Genomic DNA, 14776 nt, shown 5'->3' with positions numbered 1-14776 from the left:
ACCTTTGTCTCTGAAGCGTTCGCCCGTGTCCTGGAAAGACTTTCAGCTCAAGCTGCGGATACCTTGACAGGATACTATGAATGTTTGAGATTCCGAAGTTCTGGACTTGTTCAGTTTTGCTTCCTTGTGTAGCAATTATAATAAAGATGTTCATGAACCATCATTCTTGATACACTTTACTGTCAACTGAAACATTTTTGCTGCTTTTGGTTTGTGGCACCCCGTGTTTCGGTGAGTTTCTCCTAAACGGAGCATCACACTGACTACTTGCCTGTTACTACTAACGTTTTTCAGATTCATTGTGATGTCTAGAGCTTATGAATGCTTCTGAGCCGGTTCATGTTACATAGTGGGCATTTCTTCATGTGCTTGGCATCAACTGCTGACCTCGACCGTAAACTCAGTGGTGTATCTTGGGCCAGTGCGACGATGGTATCAAATCTGTATGGGCATACTTGGGTTTGCTGTCGTTTTGGACACTGCTAGGTGCGGTGGTACAGTCAAGTGTTCTGCATTTAAATAGGTTTATCTTTGCGATCTCGAGTGCATTCTTTAAGCATTGATATGAAGTGTTGTGCTCAAGGTGTTGTGTGCTGCCTAAAAGCAGAAAGTACCTGGTGAGGCTGGTATGGTAGCTCTTAATGAATCGATTATATCCAAACTACAATGTCTACCTCTTTTGTACTATATGCGATTTCCGATTTATAAATAAATAAATACCAGGAGCAGAAAATGTGTAATTGTACAACACTAAAAATAATGGCTTCTGCGCATTAAAAATACATGCAACTTTGTAGACATACTACAATTAACTTCCTGTTTAGGTTAATATAAAATGACATTGGAAGTCAGAAATAAAATGTATCAGTACATATTAAGGTAAATGTGAGTATTGGCATAGTCATAAGAGATAAAGTAATGGTATTAAGGCACATAAACAAGTACTACTTCTTTCTCAAAACAAATAAGCCTTCAGTCAGACATTCCGACTTTACCGCACACCAGCAGACAAAACTACTAGAAACAAGCCCTGGCGTTGCCAATAGGTCTCGCAGTAGGAAAGTTGGAGCTATTGGTTTTGTAAATGACAAAGCCCTTTATGTTTTTAAAATGAAAATAAAAATAAAAGGCATTGTTATTTGCAATTGTAATAGCTCCAACTTTCCTACTGCGAGACCTATTGGCAACGCCAGTGCTTGTTTAAGTTTTATGCCACATACATTTGGCACAGGAGACAATTTACCCCGATACCAGCAGAAGACATTCTCTTACTACCAATAGAATTAAAACCTTTGTTTCGTTAGTTGTCACTTAGTAAACACCGTAGCCATGCGGGGCAGAGCTGTGTGCAGAGGTATGACCATAAGATCTAGAGACGTCAATCTGTGCAATAACGTACCCAGACGGAACTGCTGATAATCTTCAAGCAGGAGGAAGCCCACCCTTTAAAGCAATCATATCAGAATTGATACTTAATCCATTCTCATTTACAAGAGCTGCATTTGCAACAAACTATTGAGAAGTGAACTGCATGTGGCTATACGAAATACAAATACCAACAGATACCAGAAAGAACATACAAACTAGATGGTATTTAGTTAAACTGAGCTGGATTTACATCTGTGGTGTAAATTAGTACTTTATTGCTTAATGTGTGAAGAATGTAAAAGGAGAAGAGGCAACTGTAATAGAAGATCAGACCAAAAAACACCAGCAGCCTCATTAATAAATTCTAGTGTTTAGTCGGGCTAAAAGGCGATTTTGTCAGATTCCAATATTTAAACTGTGCGTAAATTTCACAATGACCCATGGCTTTCCATCGCATACATTTGTTCTAGTAATAACAAAAAAAGAAAAGGTTGACATTGGGAAACCTGGACAGTTTTCACGTGCTGGAAAAGGGTTCCCACGGGTTATTGATCACTCTGACCTGGATAACTTGAATCAGGAGGAAAAACTGCCGAGGAACACATATGCAGGGTGTGCTATCAGTACTCTCATTGGCTGGTACTCACATATCAATCTCAAAGATGATCAAAGTGGGAAGTTTGCGCTCAATAGAAAAGGTTCATATGCTGGGCTATAATGGTGCAAGGGGGGTGGAACAGTAGTAGTGGTATCCCCCGTTTGCTGCAAAATTCAATGGTAAAAGAGGCCCTTCTAAAAAAAATAAGCATTGACATAGCCAATAGATCTTGCCTTTGGGACCTTATAAGTGTTTAGTCAGAGATATTGGAAATGTTTTTAAGGGCTGTTGTAGACCAATGTAGCTACTGTGTTCAGTACTGTTATGTTTGTGTGCAAGTTGTGCTTTGTGTAGTGACGTTAAGGGCAGTGGCATGGTGCGGGATGTAGTGGCGAGTTGTGATATGATGTGTGTTGGTGGGATGTATGTGTTTAGTGTGTTTTGCTGGTGTGTATGTTGGTGGTATATTTCCTGGTGAGCTGGTTGAAGCTGACACCTACTGACATCCTGTTCTACTTCCATAAGGCGCTGAGGAGCAACGCTGCCCCTTCTCGTGATGCTGTGATGAAGAAAGAGGGGGGTCCAGACGAGTGCAGCACCAATGCCAGATGCTGCTGGGGGCGAGTCACAGCTCTGTAGTAACACACACAAGCTGCGAGGAGATGTGAGATAACACGGACATTTCCTCAAGGACAAATTGCAGCTAAATACACATCAAAAATGAGATTCGGTGGGCTACATTTACACAGGGCGTGTGGCGGCTGAAGCTACGGGGGGAGAAGAGGGGAGGGGCTAACAAGGAACATTTCGAAATATGTTTGTTCGGAAGGGCGGTGAAAGTATAATAAGGCACCCAGTAGCGGAGGAGGTAACACAAAAACATAGGAAAATAATACAACCAAACGATAAGAGTGGTCTATAACAGAAAGAAAGGAACAGCGCTGGACTTACGGACCACTAAAACCGGACACCTTGCGAGCTTTGTCCTGGTGGGCTGGGGCAGTTGACTCCTACTGACATCACGTTCTACTACCATAAGGCGCTGAGGAGCAACGCTGCCCCATCCCATGCTGCTGTATTGAAGAAGGGGCGGGGTCTAGACGAGTGCAGCACCAATCCCCGGCGCTGCTGGGGGTGAGTCACAGCTCTGTAGTAACACACACAAGCTGCGAGGAGATGTGAGAAACAATGGACATCTCGCCAGGACAAATTGCAGCTAAATAAACATCAGAAACACGCCTAACATAAAGAACAGCGTACCGCGAGTGGTGGCGCGCTGTAAGGAAGTAAATAACAATGAGGAAAGCAGCTGCCACCTGCGTACATAGAAAGTCATGTATAGTGACAGAGAGAGCGAGACACGGACAGTAAGACAGGGACAGGCATAGATAGGTATGCAAGCATAGACAGGGATAGACAGAGACAGAGCGAGACAAGGGCAGCGAGACAGGCTATACAGATAAGCGAACAGAGACAGTGAGAGGTGGACATATAGACAGAGACAAAGCAACAGAGACACAGTGAAAGACAGACAGACGCTGAGGAGGAAAATGGCAAGAGACAGATAAACATACAACGTCATAGAAATCACGAGACTGAGGTGCGGACTCAGAAAGACACAGGGACAAGCAGAGGCCCCTGGAGAGAGAGGCCTTGACAGAGGGTGCTGGGAGTCACACCGACAGGCACAGCGGCTAGCGTAAGGAGAGCCCTTCTCCACACCCTGTGCAGAGAGCAGCCCCCGCTCTAATCTTGCAGGTAACCTCCACTGTTAACATCGCATTATCCCCAGATACACAGGATCACCGGTGTCTTTGTATCTCAAGAGCACCTTTCTCCGAGTCGGCCCGTGTAATTCGTTGCATTATTACACAGATTCTTTTGAAAGACAAAAATGTGAAAGAAGTTTAATGGAAGCGTTTTAAATAAAATAGGTGAGGTGATGGGAAAAGGCAAAAGGAGGAGTGCTGCTACGGCCTGGGGGAAGCTGGCTGGGGAGGGGGAGGAGAAATGCAAGTTATGGCCCAAAAGCACATTTTTGAAAGACAAAAATGTGAAAGAAGTTTAATGGAAGCGTTTTAAATAAAATAGGTGAGGTGATGGGAAAAGGCAAAAGGAGGAGTGCTGCCATGGCCTGGGGGAAGCTGGCTGGGGAGGGGGAGGAGAAATGAAAGGAAAGGCTGTGTTTGCGGGGAGAGAGAGGGGAGGTGCTGGTGTGGGAGGAGTGCTGCTACGGCCTGGGGGAAGCTGGCTGGGGAGGGGGAGGAGAAATGAAAGTAAAGGCTATGTTTGCGGGGAGAGAGAGGGGAGGTGCTGGTGTGGGAGGAGTGCTGCTACGGCCTGGGGGAAGCTGGCTGGGGAGGGGGAGGAGAAATGCAAGTTTATGGCCCAAAAGCACGTGCCTGTGGGCACGTGAACTTAATGAAAACCGCAGCAAAAAGCCCGTGGTTTCACGAGGATTTTGAGCACTTGAATTCTCGCTCCCTCAATGCACTTGCGTGCATTGTAGGTCACGAGACCTGAAAAGGACTTTGAGGGATATTCATAAGTGCTTGGTTGCATGTTTCATTCAGATGCCCAAGTTGAAAGCTTAGATAGGACCTTCCATAATTAAACACACAAAATATAGTAAAGATTTTTAGCTGACAGCCGACTATATGGGAAAGGAGTCATACTCCCATAAGTAACATATGTAATGTGCATTCATATAGAATCAAGTCATCCGTACTAAGCGTCTCAGTCAAACACATAGGGAGTGGTGCAGATCAATTTGACCCTCCATTGTCTGTGCCTAATCACAGAATTCCAGTAAAACAAGTTGGAATTAGAGACAGGAGAGTAAAAACGTAGCCAGCAGTTTTCTGTGAAACAGTCTGTGGGCGAACGCGCTGACACAAAGCAATGAGCGAGCGTAACCAAGATCCTGAGAACAGGATCACTTCAACAGCAGAACGCCTACCCATAGGAAGTGACAAATGATTGCACCTACTGGCCAGACAGCTATTATTGTTATCCACTCTATTCCTGGATCCCAAAGTTATAAGAAAATACAGGAAGTCGTCATCACCATCAACACAACTTTATTCGGCCACATTATGGCCATAAAAGTACATTTAAACAAATAGTAACCCAAAAATACAGTATTAATACATTGTAATAAGAAGAGCAGAGACATTGTTTTAAAACAGTTACTTAGCCCTTATGTATGTTTAGTATATTGTGATAAAACCTATAGTATCAGCAAATAACTTTATGAATATTTATATTATACAAAATCAATACTAAGTTAAAAAAGATAATCATACAAGTTTAAATGCATTTCTTCCTTCAGGACTGCAAAACCGAACCCAGTTCTGTGGCTGATTGAAGTTTTTTCTTCTGCGTACAGCATCTGCTAAAAAACATTCACCCCCATAACATAGCAGAAGTGATGACAGCATTTGCAGATATATCAGGGCAGGTCTTATTTGTGCAAAATGGCAATTTTTTTAAAAGAGGTAAGATATATTTAAACCATACATCACTATAAAAACTCCAGAAGAACATAAAGTGCAACAAATCTTGGTCAAAAAAATCATCACAGGAACAAGGCTTTATGGTCCCTGACTTAGAGAAACCCTTGGGGACCAAAAGACATCAATGGATACAATTAAACCTAAATCTGATTAAAAGAAAGCAATGATGCAAATTATTGATAAAAAAGGGTTGATCTAAAATCCCAGGGCTTATTATCATGTAATGTCTAATCATGAGTTTGATAAGTTCACTGTTTTCCCTTTCCAGCCTTCTTCTGTTTAAAAATTAACTTTTAATGTCTCTCACCTCTCCAAGGTGCAGCTGTCTAGGGTGAATGAAAAAACTCAGGGCGCCCTAATTCCGTGGGCTGTTTTGAGACATAACCTAACCAGGGAATGTCTGCGGCCTTGTCTAGCTTCATGCAATCGTCTAAAATAATTTGATTTAAGCAGGGTATGGGTCTAGACCATATGGTTAGCCACCATGTTATGGGGGCCACTGCTATGCAATCTGTGATGTAACCCTGCCTTAGTTCTTCGTGCACCATAAAGGCAGGGGTACTCGGCGGGACAGCTAGAAGTTTCCATAGATATTTATTTTTGGCCCCTTGCAGATCATTAACCTGGCTCAATGGTTAGAGCGGCAGACCCTGATGCAGAGGTCTAGCCCAGGACCAGGGTTCAATTCACCACCTCGCGGGTCTTGGGCTCAAAATTCCACGGTCCTGATAATTCTCACCTCGGTGCCTATTCCAATCATGAAGTCCCACTCTGCAACTCTGGGCAATAGCTTGCTTAATCTCCACAACGGCCCCCACAACGCTAAGGATGCCTGGCCTCCACCTTGGGGGTGCCCAGGAGTGGACGCCTCACAGGGAAAGCCAGGATGGGTTCCACAGCGGTATTCGTACAAGTGCCTTGAGACCCTTGCGGGTGAGTAGTGCGCTATACAAGTATCAATTTTTACATTTATTTGTAGCCACAGACCTCACTACCATACGTTGTCATAGGGACTCATTTCTCATGATAAACCTTCAATAATGGTAATAAGGGTTTGCTACCTAGGCTCCTGGCAAAATCCAGTGTTGCTCCCGCTTCTCTAGTAGGGTATTTTTCTTGAGTGTTCGCTGGGCCACCCAAGACATCTCTTCGTCAACTAGAACGCCCAAGTATGGAAAAGATGCAACATTAGTCAAATCCCCACCTTTACATACAAGGGATCGCTTCTCACGCTTTATATTACCAGATGACATTATATGGAATTTTGAAAAATTGATAGAAAGGTCAAGTGCGACCATAAAATCAATAACACTCAAGATGTTTCAGCCCTATTGGTGTCCTGGCAAGTAAAACTGCATCATCAGTATATAAGAGGGCAGGGATGAATTTAGAGCCTACTCTAGGAGTATCCTTGCTGGTATTGAATAGCACAGACCCAGGTTAATAATATAGAGTGTAAATAAAACTGGTGCCAAGATACATCCGTGCCTCACTCCCCTCTTGACCTTCCATGATTTTGTTAGGGAGCCATTTCCGTTATCTCTAGCAGAGGCAGTGACATTAACGTGAGACCAATGCAGGAAGGACACCAAGTCAGCATCCATGCTTATTTCTAACAGTAAAGCCCTTGGTTTGGACCTATTCACTCTATCAAAAGCGGATGTTAAGTCCATTGATGCCATAAACATACAACCTTTTTTGGCAATAGTATATTTGCTGGTCATTATAAGTAAATTCATGCATTAGTCCACTGTTACCATTCCTTTTCCAAAACCAAATTGCAAGTCCGATAGAACATTGCTTGCTTCTAACCAATTGCTTAGGCGATCTAAGATTACCTTTCCCATTATTTTGGCTGCCGAGTCTAATAGCTGGATCAGACGGTAGCATTTAGGATTGTCCCTGGCACCCTTTTTGTAAATAGGTAAAATCACTGCGTGGACCAAGAGTGAGGTGGGCCAACCATTGTAGCAGCATTGAAAACCCTCATTAGGATCTTTGTCCATGTCCCAGGGTCCAATTTATAATGATCCACAGGTACCACATTGGGCCCCGGGCATTTTGGGATGAGGCAGCCACAATCGCTTTCTGGACTTTGTCCACCTTAAAACGTAGCGAGAGTGACTCAGTACTGAGTTCCCAGGGTGTGTCAGTTTGTTCTAAAACCACCTCAGTGTAAATCTGCTCAACATGGCTGACCCATCTATGGGCGGGAATAACACACTCTATTCTCGACAGATTACGATTCTTTAAAAAGGGGCTATTTACAATCTTCCAGAATGTTGAGCTGTTTGCCAGGACACTGATCTGGTTTTAGGGCCTTCCATGCCTATTCCCGTATGTTGTCTTTCCTTATTTTTAAACCCAAATTATACGCTTTCCTACAAGCTTTGATCAATTCTTGTTACCTAGGTTTATTTTTTTATGCAACTATGTGGGCTTTATGGGTTTTAGAGCAATCTGCATTAAACCATTTTTCCCCCTTAATGTCTCCTGATCTTCCTTGACCAGTGAGGTTTTGCAATCCACTTTGACAGCTTTTTGAATACTTCTATTACCGCATCAGGCTCAGTGTTAGTATCAAGGCACTGCTTAATGTCTTCTTTGCCCTCCGTACACAACTGGTATAAAAGATCTTCCGGGATGATCTTCCCCCACCTAATCTTACAAGCCTGAGCTATTGGGTAGAATTCCCTATTTGGGAGGCTCTTTGACTCAAATCCTCGAAATACCATCAATCCCTTAGATTCAACAATAATTGGGTTATGGTCACTGTAACCGGTCCAAGATGAGATCACTTTCATTATATTTAAAAGCAAAGGAGTGGATACCACAATATAATCTATAGTTGAACAGCACCCCCTCCCAGAAAAGGACGGTACCAGATCTGATTTGTTTGTGTGCTCTAAACAATGTAAATTATTGACAGCAAATATACTCTCTAGAAAAATACCTTTGGCCTAATGTTCAAAATAAACTAAGGGAGCCAAACTGTTCAGTGCCCCCTTGCCCAGTATACAGTCGGAAGAGCAATGATGTACATTAAAGTCCCCCATTATAATAAATTCACAATGGGTGAAATTATTCTGTGCAACGTGCTCTAGAAAGTTTTCAAATGCAGTTCTATGCTCACTATCGCCATTCCTGCAAAAGGAGTTATAGAAATTAATGACCACCACAGTGGGACTCTTAGGGAAAGTTAGTTCAACTGCTAGCAGATGTGGGGATGGACGAAACACGCTCCTAATAGTACAAGAAAGTTTAAGTAATATTAAAATAAGCGACCTCCCTTTGCTCGTCCTGTAGCGGAAGGAGATGCAGCCTTAGAAAAAGACGCAAAGCCATCTAAAACAAAAGAATCTGACGTTTCCCTGGTTTCTTGCAGTGAGACAATATGGCCAGACTTTATTATCGCCAACCACTGCTCGTCATCCTTTTTCGCCCTCAGCCCTGCAAAATTCCAGGACATGAATTTACAGAGAGAGGGACTTATCTCAGCGGGAACAGAATTTGGTTGAGTCTCATTAGCCACCCTAGGTGACAGAGTGTACCCTGTGTTAGCCATGACATCATTTGGGGCTAATAGTGAGGGAGTGGGGGTCCCTCAGGGCTCTATTCTGAGTCCGACCCTCTTTAATATCTTCATGACCCCTTTGGCGGCGTTGGCGGAGTCGTTTGGGGCCCGGATCGTATCCTATGCAGACGACACCCAGCTCCTCTTCTCGTGCAAGAGAGGAGGAGACTTTGATGGGGAGAGTATCCGGGATTGCCTTGGGGCTGTGTTCCAATGGTTCCAACTGAACAGCCTCAAGTGCAATTCCGATAAGTCCGAGGTACTCTTCTTTGGGTGTGACACGGAACCAGACTGGCAGGCATGGTGGCCTATTGGTATGTTCCCCCCCACTTGTTCATCCCAAATAGCTAAGAACTTGGGAGTCAAGATGGACAAGGGGTTGACTATGAAGTCCCAGATCCTGGGGTTGTCGGGCACCTGCTTCGGCCTCCTTAGGATGCTGCGGAGGTTTCTTCCCCTCCTGTCGGAGGAGCACAGGAAGCTGACTGTGCAGGCCCTGATAGGCTCTAGGTTAGATTATTCAAACGTTCTGTACCTGGGTCTGCCAGAGTACCTGCTACAGCGGCTCCAAGTTGTGCAGAATGCGGCGGCGAGAGCGATCTATGGCCTGAATAGACGTGCTAGTGCAGCGGGCTTACTGCAGACCCTGCATTGGCTCCCAATCCGCAAGCGGATTGCCTTTAAGGCTTTGACCCTGACATACAAGGCCCTTCATGCGACGGGAGCTAAGTATCTACAAAAGAGACTTGCCTTCTATCGGCCGGCTCGTTCTCTGAGGTCAGAATCCCTGTTTTTAGCGACTGTCCCACGAGTGAAGAGAGCGCGCCGGGGAGGCCGCTCCTTTGGACTACTGGCGCCACAGCTTTGGAATTCTCTGCCTCTTATACTTCGGGGAGCTACCAGCTTATTAGCCTTTAGAAAAGGCCTCAAAACCTGGCTGTTCACCCAGTAGGCCTTTTTGCTTGTTCTGTTCTTTTTATCTGTGATATTTTTTCTTTTAATGTGTTATGTTAGTAGACCGCAGCCCTCCTTTTTAAAAAGCGCCGGGACACTCTTTTTGAGTAGCCGTGCGCTCTACAAAAGCCACTATAACATAACATAACATAACATAACAATAGTCAGTTAATAAAATCTAGGTCCCTCAATGGGGCAAATCTATTTGTGATGGGAATCGTCGTATTCATATTAGGGCATGCTTTTGGGCCTTGTAGCAACTCTCCCCGAGACAGACTAGAAGCATTACCCCAGAATCTTTGGTATTGGGCCCCATCGGGATAAAAAAAGGAGAGCGGGATGACCTGCATTCCTGTATTTGAATCTTGCCCGCGCTGACTGCAGATCATAGCTCTTGTGTGCAACGGGTGTGTCAAATTAACCACAATACAATCACCCCACCTATCTTTTTTTGTGGCTTGCCCCACCCATCTCATTCTTCTGGCCATGATGGCAAGAGGGGCTATAAGACACCCATTTACCAAAGATCTGTCCAACCAATGGGTCACCAATGGGTCACCTTGTGTACAAAGTCTGTTGTTGTCTCCTTAGAGCCCCACTTGAATGGTGGAACACCTGCCAAAATGGCCACTAAAGGACCTGACTCAGTGGGTAGGTTTTAAACATCAGTTTACTCTTCCAACTGGAGAGGGTGGTTAGAGGATTTTAAACCCTGCAAACCAGTTCCCTGGTTTGCCCGGGGGTCTGTTAGGTCATCCGCTAATGATCTTTGCAAGGCTACACCAAGCACATCTCCCTCCTCCCTGTTATTTTTTGATGATCACAGACTCCTTTGTGAGCCCATACTACCTAAGGGTTGCTTGTTATGCCCAGGGTCTGACTGTAAACTCCCCCTATATACTAGTTGTGGGCCACTGCTGACTTGCGGACGAATACTGGTTGAGAGAAACCACAGGTCCAAATCTACCCTGCTGATTATGCCCCGGCCCTTACTTCATCCCCACAATTTCTGTCCCCTGGATACTAGTTATAAGGCAGGAGTAAAGCTCATTAGACTAACAAAGCAAGGCTTCATCTTTTCCAACCATGAGATAATAGGGGATAGACGTGTCTTTAGCATGTCCTCCATTTTTTGGAAAAGTTTAATCAAAATCTGGTTCAGGGCCACATTGTCTAGACCACCGACGACTGGTTCTGCCAGTTTTTTCGATCCTGGGGGCCTTTTATCCCCCATCTCTTTTCATTTTTAACTGGGAGTTCCAGCATAAAAGTTCCATCCACTTGGTTGCCCTCCACTCCTTCTGATGAATCGGTAGCTGCTGTCAGAATAGGCACAATCTCGCTTTGCGCATCTATTGGCAAGGTGCCACTAAGGGATGCTGGGCTCAGTGGAAGAATAATTTGTTCCAATAAAAGTCTCCTTTCCGTCAAGGCGATTTCATTCTACATTTGCCGGCCTGGCCAGAAATGTATCAAGAGTCATTACGGCAGCCCCTCCACCTGACCCAGGCATAGTTTGCTCTCTCTTACCCATTGTCTTTCACCAGCCATACAATGAAGGGCTCCACAAAACGGAGCAAAATGGGGTCCCTTTCAATAGTAAATCCTCGGGCACAGAGGTTAGAGGGGTGGCCCAGCCCAGCCTCTTCCTGCCTCTGATGATCCCAGACAGGCCTGCCCTTGGCCCGGGCTTTGCCCGGGCCAAGGGCTCTCTCTCTCTTACCCATTGTCTTTCACCAGCCATACAATGAAGGGCTCCACAAAACGGAGCAAAATGGGGTCCCTTTCAATAGTAAATCCTCGGGCACAGAGGTTAGAGGGGTGGCCCAGCCCAGCCTTTTCCTGCCTCTGATGATCCCAGACAGGCCTGCCCTGGGCCCGGGCTTTGCCCGGGCCAAGGGCTCTCTCTCTCTTACCCATTGTCTTTCACCAGCCATACAATGAAGGGCTCCACAAAACGGAGCAAAATGGGGTCCCTTTCAATAGTAAATCCTCGGGCACAGAGGTTAGAGGGGTGGCCCAGCCCAGCCTCTTCCTGCCTCTGATGATCCCAGACAGGCCTGCCCTTGGCCCGGGCTTTGCCCGGGCGCGCCCCAAACACGCCCATGTGCGTCTTGTGCTGTGGGAGACCCGGGATGAGATATGCGCCTCCTGGCCCTGTTATGTCACCTGCGTTGACGGCGGTCCTCTGGTCGCAATGTTTGATGGGGGATGGAATCCTCTTCTTGTACCTTTCACTGGCAGGAATAGGGTCTCTCGCGCTGCGGGAGACTCGTGGCTGAGATATGCACCTCCTGGCGCTGTTATGTCACCCACGTTGACGGCAGTCCTCTGGTCGCAATGTTTGATGGGGGATGAAGTTCCCTTCTTGTACCTTTCATCTGCAGGAATACGGTCTCTCGCGCTGCGGGAGACTCGTGGCTGAGATATGCACCTCCTGGCGCTGTTATGTCACCCACGTTGACGGTGGTGCTCTGGCCGCAATGTTTGATGGGGGATGGAGTCCCCTTCTTGTCCCTCTCACCAGCAGGAATAACGGTCTCCCGCAGCGCGGGAGACCTGGGGCTGAGATATGCGTCTCCTGGCACTGTTGCATCACCCGCGCTACCGGTGGTGCTCTGGCCGCAATATTTGATGGGGGATCGAGTCCCCTTCTCGTCTCTCTCACCGACAGGAATACGGTCTCCTGTACAGGAAGTCAAATGCAGAAGGATCCTGAAGTTTCCGAGATAGCCAAGAAGTTGTAATCCACAGAACTTACTCGTTTTCTTCTGGCGATCATGTGTTTGCTTCCAACAGACTTGATTTCTTTTCCAGATAGGGAAGAGTAGTATTAACACTAATTCAGCCTAGATCGGTACGTTAGGATGGGTTCTGAAAATTCAGAATGTCATTTTACCCCATCTCTGGAGAACATGGAGAGCCCAATTGAAGGGAGATGACGCCCCTAACACCTTGAGGTGATTATCCTTACTTTCTCGCCTTTTAAAGGTTGGTCTACAGTGTTCAGGCTTAAGAGTTTCCACTGGAGGTGGGGAGAGACTGTTTTCTTTTTTTAAAACAGGGCCAATATTTCCTAAACTTTAGTGGTCGCATGACACAAAGTAGAACTATGTGATACAAAGTGGCGCAAGCAGTCGTGTGGATTAACTGCCAAGTGCCAATATTTGTTTTGCCCCAGATGTTGAGCACAGCACTAATTGCCATTGTATCACATAGAATTAGAGTGATGGTAGATGTATAAAGGGGATGTAACAACAAAAGAACAGTGCAAACACCCAGAGGATTCCAGGTAAAGCCTCATCAACTAAAGCTCAAGAAAGCTGCGTGACCTGGCCTAGCACAGAATCCTAGCACCATGTGTAAAAAGGTGCAAACAAATGGAATCAATAGGGGAAGGTAACATTATTTTTCTACAAGTAATATTTATAACTTTTGCGAAAGTTACACCCTTTACACGAGTCACGATCGGGCAGTTGTAGGAGTGCCAATTACATTGGAGTATTTACTCCTAGTGCAATTGTCGCACAAAACAGCATTTGACCAGTACCCACGTGCTCTAACGTAATGCTAAATTGGGCTTAGCATTGCACGGGAGCTGCACAATTAGTGTTTGCACTGCCAATGATATCATCATGCAAACATTTGAAGACACACAATTACACTATTGTTTGCAGGCAAGCCCAGTGCATTACTTGAAGATAATGGAGGGTAATACAGCAGCAGCAACAATATGGGAGTGTTTCTAAAAGTAAAATTGTTTCTAATCTTTTTATTACATGGCAGATATCTCTTGCATCATGTGCTTTTTCAAACTGGCCAATCAACAGTTGCCGGACCATGCCATGGCCAATTCTTCATTAGGCAACACTACTAGTCCCATAACATCTGCAAATGCCCCTGGGTGGAATGTGACTCAAGGGCTGATATTCCAGTGGGATAAGTCACCCTCAAAAAGCTGTTCACTGTTGTCTCATTTCTCTGTGCTTTCATCCTTTCGTTTTTTTTTGTGCCCTAATTCTGCTTGCAAAGCCGGTCCTGAATTGCACCTCATTAAATAGTGCCATGCAAAGCAAGAATGCATAGTCATTTTAGAACTGCACAGGGCCCCTGTCAGCCCACATTTAGAATATTCTGTTTACCATTTAGCACTTTGTATAAAAATAGATATTAGTGTCACCAAAGGGTATTAGGGATCCATGTTTGCCAATCTGTGGGCGATGCAAAAATAACAGTTGTACAAAGTTCTCCCCGAGCACACTATTGTAATATAATAACAATCTATATATTAGAGAAAGATCCCATAGCAAAGTCCCAGTAACACAGTCTCAGGAATCATAGATCCAAATACTAGTCCATTAATCCAGATCCTTGTATACTCATGTAAGTTTATTAAAGTCTTCGTTTTCCAAATCAATATCCAATTCCTCAGTTATACAGCAATCATTTACAGCAACCAACACGTGTTTCGTCGTGCTGGATAAAGCACAATGACTTCCTCAGGGCTGTAATCCAAAATAAACAAACAATCAGAACCTTTCCTTAGTATATTTAAATAATCAGAATACGTAAAGGGATTCCCGTGCTGAAGAGAAAATGAAACCATATCCCAAGTGAAAGCATCACCCGAATATGTGATAAGCAAAGTAAAAATCCACCACCATACAATAAGGTACAGCAGAAGACATAACAAAATTCACCTTTAATTTCCTTCTAAGAATTTCATATGCCATTCCAATCTTAATCGTCGGATATTTCCAATATCAT

This window comes from Lissotriton vulgaris, chromosome 5, assembly GCF_964263255.1.
Source record: "Lissotriton vulgaris chromosome 5, aLisVul1.2, whole genome shotgun sequence".
Lineage (NCBI taxonomy): Eukaryota > Metazoa > Chordata > Amphibia > Caudata > Salamandridae > Lissotriton > Lissotriton vulgaris.
Note: the sequence above shows the minus strand (reverse complement) of the source record.